The 20,990-nt window shown below is 41.8% G+C and overlaps 1 protein-coding gene and 1 pseudogene across 2 annotated transcripts in view; one reads left to right on the top strand and one right to left on the bottom strand.

Annotated features, from left to right (window-relative positions):
* The window catches only part of Elovl7 (ELOVL family member 7, elongation of long chain fatty acids (yeast)), a 72,784-nt gene that overhangs the window by 33,428 nt on the left and 18,366 nt on the right, over positions 1–20,990 (bottom strand). The window lies entirely within an intron of this gene.
* Positions 17,988–20,595, top strand: Gm30747 (annotated as a pseudogene).

Here is a 20,990-nt window from a genome sequence, read left to right as displayed (position 1 = left end):
ACCAGCAGATTGAAAGGGAAAGATGCACCAACACAAAAATAGCAGAAGATTCTAGTTTACCCTTTTGAATAGCACATCAACCACCCAGACAGAAAGTTAAGACAAAACAAAAGGACTTGTAACCAACAGCACGATGCACATTGTTCTCAGGCAAACAGAAAACCCTCCAGGATAGACCATATGATGAATCACAGAACAAGGGTAAGAAATTCAAGACTGACACTTTATCAAGTCTCTTTCCCAACCACAATGTCATGAACCTAGAGATCGACAGCAGGAGACCCAGAAGATTCACAAATATAGAGAAAGGACACAGCCTATTCCTGAACAGAGAATAGGTTTCGAAGGAAATCAGAAGGGAACTGGGAACTACTTTGAGGTGAATGAAGGCAGACACAAAACTGTGGGGCATAGCAGCTCTAAGAAGAGACTTGCTACACTCTGAATGGGAACTGCCTACCACAGGATCATGTTTGATCAGAGGCTGTAAAATCTTCACAGGGGTGGGGTCTTATTGGAAGAAATGAAGCACTCTGTTCTGTGACTGCTCACATGATAGCTAACTGGGGGCCCCCTTGATCCTGCTACCATAGAATCACCTACACCAAGTCCACCCCACCCCTTTTGAATTGTATTGTCAGGTGTTTGGTCACAGCAATGAGAAAAGTACCTCATACCAAATTTTGTCGTAACAGATACCTGCATTTGAAATGAAGAATTATATCCCATAAAATGTGACCATAACAATTAAGAAGAAATCGCAAATTTGTGAGGGGGTAGGGGAGATGTGGAAAGAATTGAGGGGAAAGAGGAAGTGATAGAAACGGTGTAAATACAGTACTCATGTATGAAATTCTCAATAAAAGTTACATTTAAAAAAAAAACATGAATGTTCTACATCTAGGAACTTGGAAACAGATAAAACAATAGTCATCAAAAATTCAGTGCAAACTCTGCAGAATGAGGTAATGCTGGTCACTAGGAGTGAGCAGAATGTCCCCACCCGGGTAGCCGAAATACAACGAGAAGTAGAACAACAAACTGTATGAAACGTTAAAAGATACAAAGCCTTTTGCTAGGGAAAAGATTCACATAAATTAAATCAGAACACAACAGAGGCCTTACAGCAGATGCCAGGCACATTTTGCAGGGTAGGTCAGCGCACCTTCTGTGCATGCGACACTTGTTTTGGTGGTTCCAGGCCATGAACAATTCAGAATCCCAGAGAGAGACTGGGATACAGTAAAAGTTAAGACACTGCCCAAAATAATTGGGACAGGCATAAATTATATGATGGGATTCAGTTCATAAAAGTCCCCCGGACGTGGAAGGGCTTTGGGAACTGGGTGGAATAGGAGGCGTCCCTGATTCTGGGCAAGATTAATCTGATGACTCAAGAAAATTCCTGTGAGATAGAAGATCTGTGGGCACCACGTCCACATCCACAGAATAAGGAAACTTTAGGAGTGAAAAGGGAGAGGTCCCCAAACATATGTGAGAGAAAAGTCACAACTGCAGCCCAGTTCTCAGTACAGTTCGGAAAACTAGGCTGGAAGTGTGGTTGTTCAGGCAAACAGAAACACAATAGAGTCAAATATCAATAAACACTCAAACACCTAACCTTTCTTTTTTTTTTTTTAAATGAAAATGCCATTGAATCAAGGAAAATCTGTTTCTATAAGTAACAGAGCAATCAACTGTAAATAACTTAACCCATGAGGGGATACAATCTCTCACAGAACAAGGCATCCAAACACAGGGCACTTCTTGTGAGCTAGAAAGGAGCTGAGTTGTTGCTTTTAATGAAAGAGATGGTGGTAGCCATCCCCCCACACTACGAGAATACTCAGATGGACTCTCCCTCCCTCCTCTTCCTTCCTTTCTTCTACAAGATCTCCCTATGTAGATGACTCTCAGCCCATGCTCCTCCAGCCTCCCCCAGGCTCCTGACTGCTGGGATTATAAGTGTAAAGCACATCCAATTGGCATTTCTTTTTAGAAGTTTGAAAGCCTTTTGCACCACCTCCAAGAAGACTCTCAAATGGCCCATTTCATAGAAGTCTCCCAGGCTAGATGCTAGCCAAGGTGCAGCAGTGCATGCATGCAATCTTAGCACTGAATACAAGGCTGGGACAAAATACAAGTTCAAGGTTAGTCTGTGCTGCTTAGGGAGTTTCTATGTCAACACACACAATCACACAAACACACACACAAACATACACACACAATCGTACAATCACACACACACACAGAAGAAGTTGGGTCCTGAAATAGAATGGTTACCCCACAGAGATAGAGGAGAGCCTAACTTAGAGAAACAACATAGAACGTAACTGTAGCTTGGAAGATTGCCCTGGCACAGCATCGTCAGATATAAACGAAGGCTCCAAAGCCTAAGCCCACCCAAGTGCTTGCTACCCTTCATGCCTGGGGTATGTTCCTGGCCAAAAAAAAAAAAAAAAAAAAAAAAGATTTTGATTTTGGTTTAAACAAAGCATGATAAATAAGTTAGTAAGTAAAATATGCAAATACGCTACACAAACTCTGTAGAGCTGTATAAGACTTTCCAGTGACTTTTATGTATCTTCTGTTTATAATTATCTATGCCCCAGTCTCTTTGGAACAGATGCCGCACCATAAATCTATAAACACAGGGTGGTATAACACTTGTAATTGTTATTTTACAAGTGCTCTGAGCTGAAGGTGCTCTGTCTGGAATCTAGCCTACGTGATTCCAATGGGTGTTTCCTACCCCCAATAGCAATGACTATTAAGGTGGCATGAACATCTCAGGCCTGCTTTACAAAAGGAAGGGTTGAAATTTCTATACCAATCAGAATTCAGAACAAATAAGTTTTCTATTTCTTATTCTATTCTTTCATACCAGGTTTTACTCCTTCCTCCTTATTTAAAGGCTTTATGAAGAATTTTTTCCTCTAAGAGAGATAACATATGTGCATAACCCACCAGACTAATTCAGATCCTATTTCTGTCCGGCTCAAGATCTATGGCCCAATTATGATTGAGTCTGAGAAATGAGGCAGACATTTTGGCTTCAGTGTTCACTTAACCTCAGTGTGCTACTGTGACAATGTGTTACATATATATAAAGGAGGTGGAGACGCCACTAGGAAATAGAATTTCGGTGACTACTTTAGCACAGTACTAAATATTGTGCCTTTCAACTGTTTCTGGGCACTGGTGATAACAGAAAGGCTGACACACATAAGTAGGCAAAGAGAAGTCTTTATTTCCGGTGCCATGTTAATTTTCTATACCTGGAGAGAGATGAGGCAAACTGGGACCTGTTCAAGTCGTGAAGAGGTGTAACCTCAGCGCTCGGCCCTAGAGAGTAGCACAGTGCAGACCCAGCCCCTTTCCACAAGCCACAGCAGCAGGCAAAGACAGTGTAGAAATGGGGTGAGTGAAGTTTGAGAACTTAAAAGTATCCTAAGTATCCTAAAACCTGTCCCCCCTCCTCCCCCCGGGACCGATCAGACTAGGTTATCAGAAGAATTGCTAATTACTGCAAAGATGATTTAAATCTTATATTCACAATCCGGTTCTAGTACAGTATTTTGAATTAACCAGGCGCTCACTGAATAACTGCAAGATGAGTTTGTAAATCCTGTAACCTCGGGGGGGGGGGGAATAAAACAAGGCAGGGGGGGGTGCCCACTTGAATGGTTTTCAGATGAATGCAAAACTTCTCTCCCATTCATTTTCCCCTACAAACAAATCTCTGAACACCTATTTGTATGTTTTGTTGTTGTTGTTGTTGTTTTTAATGCTGCGGAGAACGCAATCTTATTTTTAAAATATGGTTCCTAAATTTAAACAACTTCCAATCTGCCAGGAAAGACATCTACTTAGGTTTCTGTGGTGCAAAGAAGGTCACGCAAAGAGTTCATATGGAACAGGAAAAGCCTTGTGGGTGTGACACACCTGTCAGACGCACCCGACTCAGAGGGAAGGCACATAAGAGATGAGCGGTATACGATGTGAGTCTTAAAAACAAGAATTCAATAGGTAAAAAGAAATACTCGCACCTGGAAGACAGGGGAGGAAGACTCAGCAAGCAGGCAGACCACCAAGGGTTTGGGGAACCAGGACTCAACCAATATTTTTAAGTATCTATTATATGCCAAGCACTACGTTAGTGTTAATGCTAGAGAGGAAAACCAACAAAAATTCTGCCCTTTAATATTATGAAAAAAACCTGAGTATGTCTGTAGACTAACTGTTAATCCCTGGGTAACACACAAGGCTATGGGCCAAAGAGAAAGACCATAACAAAAAAGGCTCACCCCAGTGGTCCTTACTTGACTGTGCAGGAAGCAAAGGCAGCCAGGCTAAAGAATTTTATTAGCCTAAGTTCTGTTGACAATGAGCAATCATTACAGGTTTTTCAAGTTGGGAATCTGTCCATCAATGGGAGATTTGGAGAGATTATCTGTGTGGTGGGATCTAGGGCTGGGAAACTGAGGGTGTGGTTTAGAAGCAGGGTAAACAGGGTTGGATACGATTGGGAAAGATGCAATATAGAGTCCCTTCTTCCACTGTGATGCATCACAGAGCTAGCTAGACAAGGATAGGTTTCCCTCGTAATAGCATCTTGTAATGTCAATCCTAACCTAAGACAGGACATACTGCACACTGTTGCAAATTCTTGTTTTTTAATCCTTATCTGTCCCACTTATCAAGAGGGAAGAGCCTGTGCCTCGGGAGCTTATTCCCAGTGCGTAGATTGATAGCTGTCGTGCAGCAGAAAATATTCAGGGTACGAGTGAATAACCAAGGGTATTGAATTATGCACCCCTAAAATCAATATGTTAGATCCTGGTTGCCAGTACTGAACAATGTGTCTTCATTGGAACAGAGGGCCTTTATAGACATAGTAAAGTTAGAGATGCTGTCACAGGCCAGTGAGCCGGTGCAGCAAGAAAAGACACTTACTGCCCAGCCTAAGTAAGGACCTGAGTTCAATACCCAGGACCTACACTATGGATGGAGGAAAAGGAAAAGGAAAAAGAAAAGGAAAAGGAAAAGGAAAAGGAAGAAAGAAAGAACATCAGCAATGAGGCTGGCTCCAAATCTAATGACTGGCATCTTTATAGAAGGGGGAAATCCAGGCATGGATAAACACACACGGTAACTGAAACAGAAGCACAAAGATGACCATCTCCAAGCCCAGACAAAGAGCTGGAATAGACCCCTCCCCCCCCACACACACACAGAACCACACAGCCTTCAGAGCGAACACTGTACCCCTTGATCTCTGACTTCTAATCTTCAGAACTATGAGGTAATACTGTTTTGTTATCTAAGCCATTGGATGAATGAAATTCTGTTATAGCAGCCCTACCAAACTAATATACCAGGTGGATATGTTCACTGGATTTAAGAGGGAAAAAGAAAGAAAGAAAAAAAAAAAGCCAGCATCAGGACCTAAGATTCAAGCCATGCTTAATTATGGCAAGAGGTGATAATTAACACGGGAGCAGTGCAAGTCTCTTGAGAAATACCATAGGAGGGGACCAGGAGAGGACAGCTCCCTAGGGAACACCCATGTTTGAGAATCAGGAAGAGAATCCAGGGACAAACACAAGGAAGCAACCAACAAAAGCTGTAGGATAGCATCTCAGTGGCTCCACACACTGAAGAACGAAGACACCAAATGGCTAGAGGACACAAACACAACATTTCATAGAAACGACCAAAGAAGGAAAGCCTAGTGCAGATGCGGTCTGCCTTAGCTACATCCCTTGGCTTCGCCTTCCAAGCCACCTTTAGTCAGGTCTCCATATAAACTTCTTTAGTCCTGGTTTCCCACCCCAAGATCTCACTCTGCCCTAAAGCCACCAACACAACTCTGCACTCAGGCCTTCACCTCACCAAAACAGTTGAACACAACCCCCTGACTCAATCAACCACAGAAATAAAGAAGTGGGCTAGGTGCTAGAAAGAAAACAATTTAATCATTAATTGGAGTAAGAGTGTACTTTGAAATTTTAAATACATTCCGGCAATAGAGAAAAAAATTAAGTATAAACTGATCATCTCAGTCCTCAAACAACACCTAAGTGAGTGGAAAGTGGGGGGAAGACGAGGGTCAAAGTATTATGGGAAAGAAAAGACAAAATATCTGCATAGCAAGTAGATGGTGTGACCAGAGCTACCCAGGTACCCACAGGAAATTTTTACAAATAGACTCAGGGGTAAAGAAAGGACTCTAAGCATGAAGAGTCAGCGAAGGCCAGGCATGACATGATGAGATGATAGGATGGAGCTGCAATCCCAGCCTTGGGGAAATCAGGAGGATCTTTTGCTCGAACAGAGTCTGAGCTACTGAGGTATGTGGTAAGTTTTAGGTCTGCCTGAAACTCTACATAAAATACATCCATAGGTACACACACACACACACACACACACACCACAGAGAGAGAGACAGACAGACAGAGACAGAGAGACAGAGAGAGATAAAACCTAACCGAAGATGAAAATGTAACTAAAGCAATGAAACTCTCTGTAAGTACTTGGTGTTAAAAACATGTATTCAGGCTCCTGTGAGCAGACTCTTCAAGGCTCTGCCACTGCCTGGCAAACACAGAAGTGGATGCTCACAGCCATCTATTGGATGGAGCACAGGGTCCCAATGAAGGAGCCAGAGAAATACCCAGGGAGCTGAAGGGGTCTGAAGCCCCATAGGAGGAGCATCAATATGAACTAACCAGTAACCCCAGAGCTCCTTGGAACTAAACCACCAATCAAAGAAAACACATGGTGGAACTTGGGGCTCTAGCTGTATATGTAGCAGAGGATGGCCTAGTCGGTCATCAATGGGAGGAGAGGCCCTTGGTCCTGTGAAGGTTCTATGCCCCAGTATAGGGGCATGCCAGGACAAAGAATGGGAGTGGGTAGATTGGGGAGCAGGGGGAGGGGATAGGGAATTTTCAGAGGGGAAACTAGGATATTTATATTTGAAATGTAAATAAAGAAAATATCTAATAAAAAACACGTATTCGTGAAATAATATTTTAAAGTAGAAAATGGAATCGAGAACAGAACTAACGTAGTAAGAAAGGGAACAAAGCATCACTATTGTGTTAGAAAGAATCTAGAAAGTGCTCATGGTTAATGAGTGATCCCCCGGGGGTAGAAGGCAGCAGAGTAGCCAAAGGAAACTGATAAACACTAAAGCAACCTCACAAAGCTCCAAGCAGGCCAAGAACATCCTCTACACAGAGGTCTGGTCTTTCCGAGTGCAGAGTTCGACCAGAGGAAAGAAATCCATGTTCAAATACATAATATAAATGTACATTATATACTGAGAAAACTAGTGATATATAAAAATTGCAAGTCAAACTGTGGTTGACAGACTAATGTAAAGAAAAAAATGTGAGCAACTATGAAAAAAAGGTCAGAGACTTAAATGAGTAGAAAATTATACCATGTTCGTGGATTGAGAGACTCAATATTATGAGGATTTTCAATTATCAGGCTGGATGTGGTGGTACAGAATTCAGGATCCCGTGACAGAGGAACGAATATCCTTTCTCATAAAAGATGTCAAAGATATCAATTATCCTCAAGTTGATTAGAACAATAACAATCAAAATCTCATATACTGAGCATATTGCCTAATAATCTTACTTATTACCTGAAGAGAAATGAACCCTTATATTCACACAGAGAAGCCTGAGTATAACTTCTCAGACTGACTTTATTCATAATCACCCAAAACTAGAAACCACCCAAATGTTCCCCAGTGTATAAATGGACAAACTGCAGTAGATCCAATCATGAGAATACTATTCAATAACGAAAAGAAAATGCTGGTCTATGTAAAGAAAATATTGGCATCTGTTGGGGATGCAGAGGAGACCTGAAAGTAGCCTGCTGTGCTTACTGGGATAGCTGCTACTCTGAAGGAAGGTTTGGGTGTCCGGGGCCCCTTAGGCTCTTCAGCGAAACTCGGTACAATTCTGAGGGAGTTGTACCCAATACTTAGTTCAGTTGACCTCTGGGATCTTCCACATTTTATATTGTGTTTCTCAAGACGTTTGTAGGGAGAAGGGGGAGGAAGGTGGTCAAGTAAATGATTGATTTCAAGTCCAAAAGCATCCTGGACACCCTGGGCAGACCAGGAACAACAGAGTTGCACAGGTATGAGTGTGTGTGTGTGTGTGCCTATGATTAACATGCTGATTTTATTGGTGGTAAAAGCAAAGTAGGGAAATTGGACTCTCAAGTGAGTTCCCCTGGCCACCACTGCTCATTATGAACCATGACAAAGTCAACTTTTAGTACCCTGGCTCAACCTATCATTAGCTGGGATTCTAAAATGAAACCACGCTTCAGTTGTTTAGACATTCAAAGTATGACAGGCATTTCATTTCCTAGACAAGATCCAAACACGGGCTTACGGAGCCCTTCCCTAATGTAGTCGAGCGCGTCTAGCTAGAGGTTCTTGTTTACAGAAACAGGCCTTCGGCAAAACAGGAGGAAGAGGGCTAGAGTCGTAGCTCAGCGGTTAGCGCCCTGGCTGCTCTCACAGAGGACCCTGGTTCAATTCCCCAGAGCCACATGGTGGTTCACAACCACTGATGACTCCATTAGCAGGGACTCCAGATTTCCTTGGGCACCAGGTATGAGCATGCACATGCATCCATGCCTATGCAATAGTTATATACATGAAATTAAATAAATAAATAAATAAATAAGACCACCTTTCTTAGTGCCTCCAGATAACCCAGGGGACATCTTACACCAGGAGATTTTATTCTACCTAATGTGCATTATCTTTCTGAAATTCTTAAGACAAGTCCTATTTGCAGAGTTTCATTTACCTCACGTGGGGTAATTCTGCACTATGATGTGAATTTGGGGTTGTTTGGGGAAGCTATTACTACTGGTTGGTTTGTTTGTTTGTTTTTTAAGATAACACTAAACACAAATGGATATTTAAGTGAAGGTCTGGAGTATTCAAGAAAATGAAATAAGGCATTTCTTATCATGATTGGGGCCTATAGGAATAGGTCTAGCCTGGGGGGATATTGGTCTAGCCTGGGGTAGTACCATTTGGCTTCTTTCTCAACATTTAGCACATACTTTTGTTTTCCATTTATAGGTAAAGATCCTGACAGTGGAATTGCACGCATAAGGTTTCTCATGATGGTGAATTTTCCATCTGTTGAAGGCTTTTCATACAGGTTTTTACAGCTTAACTTACTGCTTCACTTCTGTCTATTGCTTGTCTATATGTCTTAGAGGACTTTTGTATGGAACTTAGGACATCATAAAATGTTTTCTGTCCAAAGGAAAGGATAAGTTAACTCATCACATAAATGCAAGTATTCAACTGAATCAATATGCAATAACAACACAAATATGCAATCCCGCAGCAGATTATATATAGCCAGTTCTGACATGTTAGTCTCGTGCACTGGAATTGTGGGGTCAGTTTTCTGGGCTGGCATCTGATGTGACAAGATAGGCAACCAAGCCACACTAATTGGTGAGTGTTTGTTCTCAGGATAGGTAGGGTGGCTCAGCTGGTAATATTTACTGTCTAAGCATGAGGACCTAAGTTTAGATTCTCAAGCTGGTGATGGCGGCACATGCGTATACTCCCATCACTGGGAAGGCAGAGACAGGAGGCTCTCTGGAGCTCCTTGGACTGCCAGCCTAGCTGAACTGAATTCAATGAGAGACTGTCTCAAAACACAAGGCAGAAAATGATTGTGGAAGACACCTAGCATCAACCTTCGGCCAGCATCTGTACATACATATGGAACAGACAGACAGACAGACAGACAGATAGAGGCATGAATGCATGCATGCACAGACACATGTACCCATAGACACACCACTGCTCTCGAACACACACACACACACACACACACACACACACATACACACACACACACCACTTGGTTTCACATCTGCATGAACCTCTTATTTCATATCACTAAAGGGTACTTTACTTGTGGACATACCATGTTGCCTCTTCTAAAATTCTGTAGACTTTACAGGAAAGGTGGAAAGATATTTTATTCGAATGTGTGTAGTGTACAGTGCTGGCCAAGGAATAAATGTCCACACATCCTTTCAACCAGTAAATCAAAAAGAGATCACAGTTGACAACCACTTTGCCACCTTTACTGGCACGAAGGCCTGATTTTTCCCCACTTCAAATTTAAGTCTGAAGTGGAAAAAAGGCATATTTGCTTGTAAACACACACACACAGCAAGGCCAACTTTTCAACATTCTGTTGATTAATCACATCTATTTGTGTCCTTGCCCTTCACTAAGCTGTGCTTGATCTCCTCAAGAGATTTTCTTTAATGAGATTTGATTCGCAAAAATGTGAAGAATGTGTTTTCATTAATGTTTCTTGTCCCACCCCCCCTTTTTTTTTCTTAAAACTTTGGGAATACGATTATCTGCATTTTATTCTTTTGAGTCATTATTTAATGAAATCATAGCTGGAAGGAAGGCACAGTTCAGCATATATATATATATATATATGTATATATATATATATATATACATACATGCATACATACATACATATATATGTGTGTGTGTGTGTGTGTGTGTGTGTGTGTGTGTGTGTGTGCATGTGTGTGTGTGCGCGTGTGTGTGTGTGTACAGCAAGGACAAAGATCAGAGTGTGAATGTAGAACCTTTAATAAAGTCCACAGAGAGCAACACACACTGCAGCATCCTTTGCAGCATGTTCCGGGCTAGTCCCAAGGCTGGGGATTACTTCCTAAAAGCACAGAAAGACACTGAGGTCCCCCAGTTCTGATGGAAGAGCAACAGCAGGTTCTGTGTTCCCGCTGGTGTAAGTCCCCTGAATGTTGCATGACGCTCTGCTTCTGTATGGTAAACAGAAAGACATTGTTGCCAAGGCTCCTGAATTCATCCAATCAGAATGCATGCAAAGTGTTGTCTCCCTCTGTATACCGAATGCACGCAAAGTATTGTCTCCCTCTGTGTACCGCTCATCATTACCTTGGATAAACACAGATCCGGATCACGTGTGAACATTTTAAGTGCACTGCATGCTATGAAAAGATCAACATGGATCAATCACAGAGACTCCAGAGTAGTGGAGGCCTAATAAGGTCTTTACAGAGTAGCAACCTGTGGAGGTGCCTATCACCTGGTAAATTCCCAAGATTCTGCTACCACACTAATAAAGATGGGGGACAGAACAGCTAATCTCTGTCACCCGGGACTTCTAGTAGCCCATTTTCTCAGATTACCAATTACATAAAACTATCAATGAACACTCCTATCAATGAACTTCACCTTTCTCTTCCACATTTTCCTAACATAGGCGATGTTTATTTTTTTTCCAATTTGTAACTGAAGTATAGAATTTATGATTAAATGTAGGAACATAATCCTACAGCCTTGGGTAGGGTGGTTTTATACAGGTTATACATCCATGTCAACATCCCATCCAAGGGATTCTTAGACACATAAGCTGCGTGCAGTATTAAGGGTGATACCAACACCTCTCAGATCACGCAAAGGATGCCTAAGGAGAGGAGGCACGTCAGTCCTGCAGATAACCGCCTTTTCTACATGCAAAGGTTTTCTCTGAGTTTTGCATTTACTTGTGTTTATTTATTTATTGAATTACTCCTATTCTAGAAGCTGAATTTTCGAATGCTGAAAGTGTGCTAGCCCACTGAGCTCTCGGAATTCTTATCAGGCCTGATTTCCACTCTGCTGGCCTCTCCTTCCTTCCTCCAGCCCTGACCACAGCATTTAGATCATGTCATTCTCTGACTGTGCCCATGTCTTTCCATTCTTCTGCCCTTCCTGGGCTCTTCAGAGGCTTCTTTCTGTCATATCCCTGCATTGAACGTGCAGAATAGACTACCTCAGTGATTGGATCTTTATATTCCTCTTGATTGATCCATGTGGGTATTTATTCCACTTGCTGTGGTTTGTTTGTGTTTGTTTGTTTGAGACAGTCTCCATCCATCACCTAGCGTCCCCTGTACCAGGACTGCAGATATGAGCCACCATGCTTATCACAGTCACTTCTAGTATTATGGCAATAACTCTGATACTCTAAACTGCGACATTTCACTCATGCCAGGGTGATCGTCTCCACCTGCCAGACATCATTACAATGCAGGCATTTCCTGCCCGGCAACCCAGCCGTCCTAATGTGAACCCATCTCTCTTGCTGTGTCCCTGCCTCAGGTTTTCCTGCCTGAAGTTTCCTTTGATGCATCTTTTGTGTCGCTGTCTGCCAACTGGAGTACTGCGACACAGGCCTCTGGCCTCTCTTGGGTGACGGCTCTATCCTCAGTCCTCAGTGCCAGCCTCAGTACCAGAATCCCAGCTCACACACGCCTCGGAAACTCCCACTCTACTGTTGTAGTCCTTGAAGTCAGGTTTATGGTTAACCTTATAGCCGTGAATAACAAAACAAAACAAAAACCCAAACCCCTCTGCCCCCGCCCCTTGCTCCCCTCGCAGGAGCCTCTAATGCCTTCCTGGAACACATCACATCAAGTCAGAGTTCTCAGTTCCATTTTCTGACTCCATTTTGCCCATTCAAATGTCCCAAAATGCACTACTCTCCCACGTTTAAGAATATTTTCCCCTTCAGTAAGCTATTCCACACCAGCCACCCTCTCCTCCCCACCCCTAGCAATCCTCAGCTGTCTGTTTAATGATACTGATTAAAGCTATCATATCTGTTCCCAGATAACCAATCATGCAGATTAAAGCCTTTTTCTCTCCTCTGCGGGTATATGCTAAAGTTACAGAGACCTGTCTCTGCCTAACTGAAGGGCTTCCCCTGAGTTCTAAAAAACAAAACAAAACAAAACTCTACTTACTTATTCATTCGTTCATTCATCCTTATGCTTTGGAACAGTCTCAAACTATTTGTTTTTATGTCTGTCATATTGTTTCATATTAACAGAACAAGGCTTTGGGGAAGGGGGTTAAAAGACCACAGTAAGATTTATAAAGAGGATCGAGGGCTGGAGAGATGGCTCAGCAGTTAAAAGCACTTGGCTGCTCTTCCAGAGGATACAGGTTCAATTCCCAGCATCCAGATGTCAGTACACAACTGTCTGTAACTTCAGTTCCAGGGGACGGGACAGACACACATGCAGGCAAAACACCAAGGCACATAAAATAAAAATAAATAAAAAAAATAAAAAGATTTATAAAGAGGGGAATGGCCACTAGGACTGGACAAAGTCAGGGGATCTGACAAAAATGAAAGTCTGTCTGGGAAGTTCAGCCTGTCCTGTGGTGCACTGAGCTCTCAGGTAACAGCACTGACTAGTGTGATCCTGAAATTACAGAAGTACACAAACAACTCAACTAAAGTCCTGCACCTTCCCTGCAGTCGCTGTGTGGGATCTGTAAGACAAGCAAGCGCTTCCTGCACTGGGAACGTTGCCACGGTGGCCTCAGATGAAAGCTGTTCCTCTTCTTTCATAAATGATCCAAGTGGTTCAAAGGCAAGGAGGCAACAGAAGACAGACCAGCCAACTGAGGCTCCTCACACAGTTAGGAAGCCCTTCCTCAGCCCCAAACAACCCACACCCACCCAGAATCTTAGGGCTGCTACAATCAATCAATCAATCAATACTTGTATTGACAAGAGTCTTAGAAAGAAATGATTGGTTCTGCAAAGAATACCCTTTTAAGTACTCCTTCCTGGAAGCAGTTGGAACTCATGAACTGGGTCTATTAGGGTGCCAGAAAAAGTCACAGGTCAGAATTGAGCCACTGATGACCTGATTGCAGTAATCACCCTGGAGTCTAAGAATGAAGAGGTGCTGACAGATCCCGTGACAGTCTCTGAAGGAGTTCTGCAAACAACAGGTGGAGAGCCCAGACCTATCTATCCACTGAAATCGCCTACTGGCTGTGTCCTGAGGCAGGGACACAGAGGAAGTTGCCACCCACTCACTTAACCATGAGGAGAGTGGCATCTCTTTAATGAAGGCTTAGGTCAGGCTCCTTGCTTGCATCTTCTATTCATCTTAGCTCACCCACTCCTCCATAGCAACTACATAAAAGAGGTATCATAGCTTTGGGTATACAGAAATCAAAGCTCAGAGAAATCAGGACGCTTTCTCAGGATCACACAGATACCAAACTGCACAGCAGATATTCAGGTCCCAACGGGTACCAATCTACACCCATCTACAGTCCTTCATCCTTCCAGAGAGGGTGATAAGACAAACAAGACCAAACACGCTTAGTCAGTCAGGCAATGTATAGGACCACCAAGGTAGGCCTCAGGATGGAGACTCAAAGGATGGCTGGATGATTCATACCCACCTAAATTGCTCTTAAAACCAAATCAAAGAATGAACTAAAACAACAGACAATAACAAGGGTTGATAAAGACATGGGGAAAGTGGTACGTTCATAATGTGGATGAGTGGGTGCAACGAGGCAGTCACCATAGAAAACAACTTGCAGTCCCTCAGAAAGTTAAATAGTGAATTATCGCAGACCAGCAATTCTATCTCTAGTAATATACATTTTTTAAAAATCTGTATATGAATACTTACAGCAGCATTACTCAATGGTAAAAAGAAGAAAACTAAATGAGCCAAATTGTGGTATGTCCATACAGTGAAATAGCACTCAGCAATGAAAAGGAGTGGAGAACTGAGTTCTGAAGTAACATGGATGGACTTTAAGTGAGTCTCAAGTCACAAAAGATCACATGTGCTTTTATTCACACAAATGTCCAGAACAGACAAAAAAGATGGGTTGTTGCCTAAGCCTGGCCCAGTGGGGATGGGGGTATACTGGGGGATGACTGTTGACATTGACGAGAATGTTCTGGGCAGGTGACATGGCTCAGCAGGTAAAGGTGTGTGCCACCAAGCCTGCTGACCCAAGTATGATCCCCAGTACTCATGTGGTAGGAGGGAGAATGTATCCCCTAACCTCTGTGTGTGCCACAGTGGGAAACATTCCCGTATACACACACGTGCAAATACACACAGTCAATCAATATCAATCAATCAATCTATATGTGAAAGTTTTAGAAAAAGAAATGTTCTAAGGTGGATTGTAGCCATGATTGTGAAACTGCAATACAGTAAAATTCACTGAGGCACACTTTATATGTTCTGAATGGATGGGATGTGAGCTATGCCCCAACTGATATTTCTAATTATGAAATTAATTATAAACACAGAAATTATAAGTAAATAAGTCATATGTAAAAGTAATCAGGAAAGATCGCTGGATTCCAGGCAATGAACTTGGGTCCTTGGGAAGAGCAGTATGGTCTCTTAACCACTGGATCATCTCCTTAGGGCCAGTTAATGCTGTTTCTTTGAACGTGAACAGCTGGTCCTGGTAATCCATGACTGTAATCCCATACCTGGCATGCTGGCAAGAAGATCTCAAATTCAAGACACCAGCCTGGGTAATTTAAGAACACTCCATTTCAGGCCGGGTGTGGTGGTGCACACCTTTAATCCCAGCACTCGGGAGGCAGAGGCAAGCGGATTGCTGAGTTCGAGGCCAGCCTGGTCTACAAAGTGAGTTCCAGGACAGCCAGGGCTACACAAAGAAACCTTGTCTCAAAAAACCAAAAAAAAAGAATACTCCATTTCAAAATAAAATTACATTTTAAATAATATATATGTTATTATATTATATATGCTATATGTATAATATGTATTAATATGTATATAAATATCTAATATACATGTATTTTAATCTAATTTATGTATAAATATACAATATATAAAAATATAATATTATATATATATATATAGAGAGAGAGAGAGAGAGAGACAGAGAGACAGAGAGACAGAGAAATAAAGGGGCCAGTGATAGAGTGCTTGCCTACCCTGTGTGAGGCCATAGTTCTACTAAAAAGAAAAAAGTAGGTAATATAGACTGCTTGCCTTCTTGGAGTTCAGCATCAAGCACATAGTTATAATAGACAGTCCTGTAATATGGAAACAGGTAGCCCAAGGTGTTTCATAAATAGTACAGGTAGGGAGAAGCCAGTCTCCCTGGAGGCAGTCGGAGCTAAGGAGACCAACCACAGGGCAAGTGAGGATAGGCTATGGAGGAGGCATCCTCCCAACACATCAAGGCCATCTTGGGATTAACACCCAATGGGATGTTAATTCAATCCAGCCCAAGTCCTTGTCTGTAACTCCAGTTCCAGGGGACCCAATGACCTTTTCTGACCTCTACGGGCACAATCCTCATGTGTGCAAACTCACACACAGAAACACATGTATGCACATCATTAAAAATAAAGATCAAGTATTTCTTAAGACAGCATTAATTGGGACATAGTTCACATCCCACACAGTCGGCACATAGTCAGCCCATAATATCTTACCAATAGTCAGACTGACCTCTAAACCTGAGATGCCTGTCATTCTCATTATTACTAGCATCCCTAGTTAACCATATAAAGAAGTTTCAGAGAAGAATAAAGGGAGGGCCCTCGCCAGCAGAACAAGTCTCTAAAGTGAGAAAATTCTCTCAATGCAAAATCAAATTATCACAGATCGCTATTATAGAGCGGAAGGCTCTTGGGTAAAGAGACCTGTTCACTCTATTCACTGGTACTAAGAGAGAGCCATCCTGCCAGTAAGGATGAGGGTCACCCTTAAATAAATGACAATTACCATTCCTGAGGCATACAGGTGTTAGCAGGCTCTGGAATCATAGGTTAGCAGAATTAGACCCTAGCGAGATAGTCCAACAGGTCTTAGCTTCCTGGGAAGTTCTGTTGATCAGGTTTAGTGTAAAATAGAATTGAAAAGAAGAGGTTTCCCCACCCGCCCTCGTCTCCCAAACACAGTTGTTCCTCACCAGAGTTGTCACTGTATTCCAGGCAATGAACTTGGACTACTTGGAAGGCCATTACGGAGATTGGCCTTTGTCTGTCTGTCTGTCTGTCTGTCTGTCTGTTTGTTTCATCTTAAGTGTTTTGCCTGCATTTATGTCAAGGCACCATGTGCTTGCAGTGGCTTTGAGGCCAGAAGAGAGTCTCACAGATCCTATGGTTCTGGAATTATAAGCAATTGTTACAGATATGTTGGTGCTAGGAACCTAATCCAAATCTACTAGAAAGAACGGCAAGAGCTCCTATCTGCCAAGCTACCTCCCCACTGCCATTTGATGGGTTTCAAAAGCACAATTACAGCCTAGTAGGATGGTCCAACAGGTCTAAGCTTCCTGTGAAGTTCTGATGCTCTGAGTTCAGTCCCCGAAACCCCTGGGACCCAAGTGGAGGGAAAGGATGGAATCCTGGACTCAGAGTTTTCTCCACATCTCTGAATTCCACACATGTGCTGTGGTACATGAGCTACCCCCACCCCTACCCAAAGCATGCACATGTGCACACACACACACACTATATATATATATATATATATATATATATATATATATATATATATACATACATACATATATACACAGGTACACATGTATATATTATATATTATATTTATTACATATAATTATATAATATATAATTATGGATAGATTTATAAATATATAGAATATAATAAAATACATTATATATAAGGATTATATATATATATATATATATATATATATATATAAAACAAGCACACACATATATATATAAGCAGAATCATCTCCAGGCAGACAGAATTAGTTCTTTTAGCTTTAATTTCACTAAACCACATTCTTATCCAGACCTGGACCCCCTGAGTGGAGTCAACCACCTTCACATTTATTCAACCTTGGCTTTGTTTATGTGGCCAACTTCAAATGGATGACTTGGGATTCACTTTGCAAACAAGTTTCTTGAGCATGACTGGCCTTGAGTCAACTCAGCAGACTGTCAGACCATGGCCTTCCATCACAAGCACTTCAAGTGATTTCCGTCTATAAGAAAGTCACTCCAAGGAGCTGGCCACAGGAAACCCACAGAAATCCATCCCACCCCACCCCCCACCCCCCGAAAATGAGCACAGTCGCCTGGAAGACCTTGCCTTGCTGCGAAGTAATTCTGAGCAGTAAGAATGAGAGTTGGCAGCCAGGTGTGGTGGTGCACGCCTTTAATCCCAGCTCTTGGGAGGCAGAGGCAGGCGGATTTCTGAGTTCGAGGCCAGCCTGGTCTACAGAGTGAGTTCCAGGACAGCCAGGACTACACAGAGAAACCCTGTCTCGAAAAACAAAACAAAAAACAAAAACAAAAAACAAAAAACCCAAAACCAAAACAAAACAAACAGAGTGAGAGTTGGAGACTCTCTTTGCTCCTCAACCGCTAATGTCTCTTAAACCCCCTGCTCTGTGGAAAACCTCACGTGGATCCCGCTGCAGCTGGGGAATGGGAAACTGTAAGACCCAAGAGCACTAAACCAACAGCCTCAAATCCAAAGCTCGTGAGGAGTTTTAAGGAATGGCTTTAACTACACACTGGCAGGCTATAGAACAAACCAAAGTCAAGGCTACCATTATATTTCACAAGAAATGTGAGTTTAAGTGGATTAGTAAAATTCTAGCGTGATTTCTCTCTAAATAATACATACGAAAATACTTCTCATTTTTTAAATGTTTCTGTTCTCTCTCTCTCTCTCTCTCTCTCTCTCTCTCTCTCTCTCTCTCCTGCATGAGAATATAGAACCATGGGGAGAAACTAACAATACTTAAAAAAAATACATATTATGACTTTATAGTTGGGAAAGAATTTAGGAATATACAAATCTACACCTAAATTGAGATAATTAAATAAGCTTTTTTTTTTTAATTCTTATTTTTTTCTTTAGTAAAGTCAGAAAACCCTCAGAGGTCCATGCTTAGTGAACTATTTGGAGTGTAAAAATTTTAGAACAGTGTTCTTATAGATATGAACTATACCAAATAAAGTATTTAAAATTAGATTAACTTGGAAGGGTATAAAAATTGGGCTTACTGAGCACTGAGGGCACAGTAGAGTTATAGTGTAGGTGCTCAGTTGTGACTGTTGTCATCCTATCTCTATGGAACTGAGTGACACCTCAGGCAGACAGGAGGAAAGTCACAGAGCTGTCAGAAGCTTCGCGAGGCCAGAGCCCAAGGCTGAGCTCCGTTAGGTTGCTTGATGATCTACGATCCGAGCACCTTGAATCTGGCCAGGGCCCTGCAGGATGAACAGCGTGCCTCACCCTAGGCACCTCATACTCTAAAGGTTTTACCTTAATGGATGAACTCCTTCTAGGCAGGGCATAAATGTTTGTTCTCCTGTATCCCACCTGGCACAGTCCACACTACCCAAAGTTAATACTAGAAAAATAGACCAACTTACACCATGCCAGTATTTTGAAATAAGGGTGGCACTTGTTATCTGAACAAGGATTTCTTAGGAACAAAGGTGTGTTTACAATGACACAGAATGTTTATTCCAGATGTGGCTTTATAGATGCTCATGAAACTACCAGGGAAAATGGGTTATACAAAATCTTAAAATGTTATGACCAACAGGTAGCCAATTAGAAAAAAAAAGTAAGTTGAAATCTGTTTGGTTTCTTTCTTTCTTTCTTTCTTTCTTTCTTTCTTTCTTTCTTTCTTTCTTTCTTTCTTTCTTTTCTGGTTTGGTGGTTTTTTTCTTTGTTTTTGTTTTTTCTTTCTTTCTTTGTTTTGAGGTAGGGTCTAACTTAAGAGGAGAAAGGGTAGCCTTGAAGTCATTACATAGTTCCAATTCTCCTTCCACCATATTCCAAACATCGAGATTACATTCATGTACTGTCAAACCCAACCTGACATTTCATATCAAAATAAATTTCAGGTGGGTTAAAAAGCTAAATGTAAAAACATGAAATTCATATAATACCTAGTACTCCAGGAGAGCCCAGTGTGGGTTCTAGGATGGTTCTCTGTTAACACCGTAACTTCCTATAATCTATAGTTATTTAAAAAATAAAGAGCTTTAAAAATGCTAGGTAAAATCTCAAATAATCACTTGGAATGAGAAAGGACTTTATAACTATAAGAAAACAAGAAGTCATAGATTAAAATATTAACTAAACAAGATCACCTAAAATTAAATATTTCTATATATCTAAAGCTAAGTAAATGAGAAAAAAAACCAAAATATAACTATATCTCTATTTTTATCACCAAGATAGCGCCGAAATCGAAGAAGGAAGCTCCTGCCCCTCCCAAAGTCAAAACAAAAGCGAAGGCCTTGAAAGCTAAGAAGGTGGTGCTGAAAGGTGTCCACAGCCACAGAAAGAAGATCCGAACATCACCCACCTTCTGGAGGCCCAAGACCCTGCGGCTCCGGAGGCATCCAAAATATCCTCGGAAGACTGCGCCCAGGAGAAACAAGCTTGATCACTATGCTATCATCAAATTCCCACTGACCACTGAGTCAGCCACGAAAATGATAGAGGACAACAACACTCTTGTGTTCATTGTGGATGTCAAGGCCAACAAGCATCAGATCAAACAGGCTATTAAGAAACTCTATGACATTGATGTGGCCAAAGTCAATACCCTGATAAGGCCCGATGGAGAGAAGAAGGCGTTATGTTCCCTTGGCTCCTGATTATGATGCCCTAGATGTTGTCAACAAGATTGGAATCATTTAAACTGAGTCCAGATGGCTAATTCTAAATATACACTTTTTTTCACCATTAAAAAAAACCAAAACTATATCTCTAAAAGCTACTTTCTTTACTATATAAAGACTATTGACAAATTAAAAACAAAAGCGTCAACTCAATAAGAGAGATGGACAAAAGATACAAATAAATGAGGAAAAAATGAGATGCAAATGGCTCTAACAAATTGTGTACACACACACACACACACACACTCCCCGATGTGGCAGGTCCAAGTTTTAATTTAAACATTATTTCCACATATCAGCTTGGCTGAGTCTATAGAGTCTGGGAGCACATGCTGTTCCAAGGGTGAAGGGAACTCTGCATTGGGGTGCCATTGCTGTAACGTCTGTGGAATGAACTGGCAAAACCCAGCAGGG

Source organism: Mus musculus, chromosome 13 (assembly GCF_000001635.26).
Source record: "Mus musculus strain C57BL/6J chromosome 13, GRCm38.p6 C57BL/6J".
In the NCBI taxonomy this organism is placed as follows: Eukaryota; Metazoa; Chordata; class Mammalia; order Rodentia; family Muridae; genus Mus; species Mus musculus.
The sequence above is the reverse complement of the archived record's forward strand: the minus strand, read 5'-3'. Positions and strand labels throughout refer to the sequence as shown.